The sequence below is a fragment of the Cervus elaphus genome, chromosome 28 (assembly GCF_910594005.1).
Source record: "Cervus elaphus chromosome 28, mCerEla1.1, whole genome shotgun sequence".
Classification (NCBI taxonomy): Eukaryota; Metazoa; Chordata; class Mammalia; order Artiodactyla; family Cervidae; genus Cervus; species Cervus elaphus.
This window is the reverse complement of record NC_057842.1, coordinates 47,066,841-47,071,360: the sequence shown is the minus strand read 5'-3', so window position 1 is coordinate 47,071,360 and position 4,520 is coordinate 47,066,841.

The window sequence follows — 4,520 nt, the reverse complement described above, 5'->3', positions numbered from 1 at the left end:
AGGGAACCCAAAGCTGGTGCTCTGTGACAGTCTGGAGGGATGGAGCGGGAAGGGAGGTGACAGAGGGGTTCAGAATGGAGGGGACACATGTATACCTATGGCCAGCTCATACTGATGTACGGCAAAAACCATCACAACATTGTAATTATCCTCCAATTAAAATAAATAAAATAATTTTTTTAAAAAACAGTAAAGCCAACAATACAGTGCTTCCTCTCTTAAAACAAACAAACAAAAAGCCGAGGATTTAAAGCATTTTAAACCTAGCAGTTTTTCTTATATAGGCACTTTTCTTTCAGTAATCAAGAAGCAACTTAATGAGAAACTGATTTTTAAATTTTTGTGGCTAAGATTGCTAATTTTAAATAATTCCATTTCACCAATTAAGAGAGATTAAATTGCCCTTATGACAGATTAGAAGGGGAAAGCATAACATATAAAAATAAAGTATGTTTAGTTTCTCCAACACAAGTTTTTAATAGCATTGGTTAGGGGTGGCACCTGCCTCTGCAGGTAGGAGTATTTCTATTACATTGCACTGTTTAAAATCACTGGAGCATGATAACAATACAAAGCAGGCCGACCTAGTTTTATTATTGTTTTTAAATTCTATATGGATAATGTTCCTTCCCCCCACTGACTGCACCTGGGGCAGCCGGCTCCCACCACGACCCTTTGCAGTCCAAGATGGCTTCCCAGGAGGCCCAAGTGGTAAAGAATCCGCCTGCCAATGCAGGTAGACATAAGAGACACAGGTTTGATCCTTGGGTTGGGAAGATCCCATGGAGGAGGACGTGGCCACCCACTCCAGTATTCATGCCTGGAGAATCCCATGGACAGTGGAGCCTGGCGGGCTGCAGTCCATCGGACACAACTGAAGTGACTTAGCACGCACACACACAGAGTAAGGAGCTGCACTTTGAGATAACCCAGTGACACAAATCCCTGCCACAAACATCATCACCAAGGGTAGCAATGATATTCAAGGATCACCATAAAAACATTTGAGATCTCAGTAAAGGGTATACAAATGGGTCACACTGAACAGAAAGCAGTTGAAAGCGTATCTTGAGTGATGTGTTAAATGAGAGAGCTCTGAGTATATGGCACATGAAAGTTACACAAACTAAATGAAAGACTGTTCTAAGGGCAGCTCTTCAGCCTCTCAGACCACAGGAACTGGCCTTCAGCTTCCTCGTTAGGAAGGTTTGCCTCATCATCCGTTTACTAATGTGTAAATCATTCGTTGATAGATTAATGTTTTAAAAACATAGTGAAAGTAGATATACAGAATAAATTTTATGATGCTGAAAGAACAGCTCGCAATGTGGCATGGAGGAAGGGTCCCCCTGCAGTTCACCCAGCCTCTTCGATTCCTGACTTTGTGCTGTTCAGGATGCCTGTCTTGGTCATCCATTCCTTCCAAAGCCCATCCCGTGTGGTAGGGAAAACACTGTGGATTCTTGGGTAGGCATTCCAGGACCTATTTACTAGGCAGGTGTCGCTTTCTTCACTCCCAGTTCAGGTGTAACCCTCCTTTGAGGTATAAAATGACCATCACAAACAGGGAAATTGACTTTGGCAACATATTCTCCCATTCTATGGTCAAGGATTCTTCTGTCCAGGTTTTCAAGGTCAAAAAGTGAAGGTCAAAAAAAAAAGTGAAGGTCAATGCTACGTACTATATACTCTTCTCAGAAAGTCACAATACAGTTCAGTCATATCACGGGCTCTAAGAATGTGAAGAAACATGTTTAACTTTGTTTTATCAGGTATTTCTGCAAAATCAGTAGAGCACAGAAGCCTTTTTTTGTGGACCAGTATTCTGAATTCAGAACCAAGTGGAATTCAGGTATTCAACCTTCCTTCCAAACATATTTTCTGAAACAGAACAGACTTAGAGAAAAGCAAGTACTGACATTTGGTTGTACAAATAAAGGAATGACTTGAATTATAGAATCCCAGAAGAAAAAGGCCAGGCTAAATGAGGCCAGACTTGAAAGTAGAAACTCATTATTGTATTTCTGGTGTTCATATATATGTTAAATTTAATAATGGCAGAACAATGTTGAGTATTTCATTGTATGTACTCCACATACAGGCTTTCCCAGTGGCTCAGCGGTAAAGACTTCACCTGCAATGCAAGAGACCCAAATTCAACCCCTGGGTCAGGAAGATCCCCTTGGAGAGGGCATGGCAACCCACTCCAGTATTCTTGCTTGGTGAATCCCACGGACAGAGGAACCTGGCAGGCTACAGTTCACAGGATCACAGAGTCTGAGATGACTGAAGTGATTGAGCGCGCAAGCACACACTCCACATACACATGGATATACAAAGCCCATGAGCATTTAATTGTTCACCTCAACATTTACCCCCAAAGAAGTCTCTGGTTATGAATTCTTTTTTGAGTTGTAAATTACCAAAAGACTAAAAAATGAGAGGTTTTTATTCTCAATTTAAGTCAATGACAGTTTTTTAATGTATTTGAATTCAATCTCCAGTTTACAAAACAGCCGCACATTTCTTCAAATGTATGTGATCATTTAATAGAAAGTTATAAAGTTTTGAGAACGCATGGGTATCAATTTAATTAAGGTGCTTTTTAAACACATTTCTAACCACCTGTTATTCTGACACTACATTTAGCAGATGTTATCTCTGAGACCAATTAGTTTTTTTCATCCAAGAAGGGTGTGGGAGGTGACAGATTGTTGTTGCCATGCAAGAGCAAAACTTCACATTCATTACTCTCAATTTAAAGCCCATTTTTTCTGGCACCTTTAATTTTTTGTGTCATATTCTTTCCTTTACCCTTTAATAACAACCTCCATTAGTGGACTTTCTCTCCTTGGGAGCTGTTAGTTATAAGATGCCCTGAATCAGATGTCATTAGCTAATACGACATTCATCTTCTTGCAGGATTAGAAAAACCACCAAATAATGATTAGAGACAGAGTGTTTTTAGATATCCTAACCATATATCTCAATTCAATATTGATTTAAGTGATTAATTTTTCTATGATGATACAGCATCCTGACCAATAAAATATAATGCTTACAAGGTGCATTAATCATAGTTTACAGTTTTCTTATACATATGATGGATGGTGAACATTTTATGAATCAATAAATTGACAAAAAAGTATTCAGGACTAGAAATATGGGAGCCCACACATGACTTGCTCAATTTTTATATGTTTTTAAAATTCCAGCAGTCTCTCAATTATATACTGCATTTCAGTTTATATTTAAGGTTTTCTTTTATCAGCTTGTTTTCAACAATATGGAGCAATAGAAAACAACTTCAAAACTTTAATACAATGTCAAACTGAAAATAATAGCTAGTAGGGTGATTTATCCAGAAAAAAACAATATTTTAAGTACAACTGCATAAAAATGATCTGTATATGTTTCATTTCCTTGGAGAACAGTCAAGATTTGAAGATTAAACCTAAAGTATAGTGGGCAAAAATAGATCAAGATTTTGCCAAGAAAACAGAGGTATTGAGACAATAGAGGTTTCTTCTCACAGTTCTGCATGATCATATTTCTTTTTATTGTTTTATTCTTTATACTAATTCATATCATTTTCTTATGAATAATTAATTTTTAACTTATTTTGATATAATTTTAATTGTTGCCAATTTCATCATGTGTATTTTAGTTCCATATTTTATCCTTCTTGTTGGAGTCCAAGAATTACATGTATTAAGTTCCAGAGGGCTTTCTACACTTTCAGCTTAGCCTGTTTCTAACATCAGGAAATTGCCTACATTGTTCCAATGGCTGCTCCTTCCCTGGAGCAAATTTTCCAAAGGCAGAATTTTGAGCAGCAGCTCCTTCATTTTGACATGTGCTGGAATGGAGCTTCTAAATACATGAAACCGGAAAGGGGATCTCAAGGGGAGAACAGGGTCATATCATTTGTTTCCTGCACCTCTAGACAGTGCTACTACAATAGAGCATAATTATGCGAGGACGAGTATCATGATAAGAGGTGATGCATGACCTCTCATATTTGCAACACATGTAGCTCTTGAGTTCCCAAAACCCCTGGCTGATTTGCCCAGTGAGCAAGGAGGAAAATGGTGTCTACTGCCTGTCAGCAGACAGTAATCAAGGACTGATCCCCAGACAGCATGCTTGATCTTAGGAAAAGACTCTTGGAAATTTATCTGAATTAAAAAATGTTACCTCTCTGAGTTTTGCATTTAATTGGTCTCTTCTGAGAGTTTTCAACAAGGAGATGCTTCCATTATCCAGAAAACAGCCCAGTACTTGAGAAAAAAGAAACTGAAAATTCTCTTATGCTCCCAGTGATATCCCAAACACAGGATTCACTTATCCTTTTGGGGGTACCAGTTTAATATTAGAGAAGGCAGCTTGAAAATATTATTTATGACATCATCTTTTCATTGTGTTTTATTTACCACTTATCCAAAATCTACTATGTAACAGGCATTTGCTTTATTTACACTGAACACTGAAAAAAAGGATAAGACAGTCCCTGCTCCCAA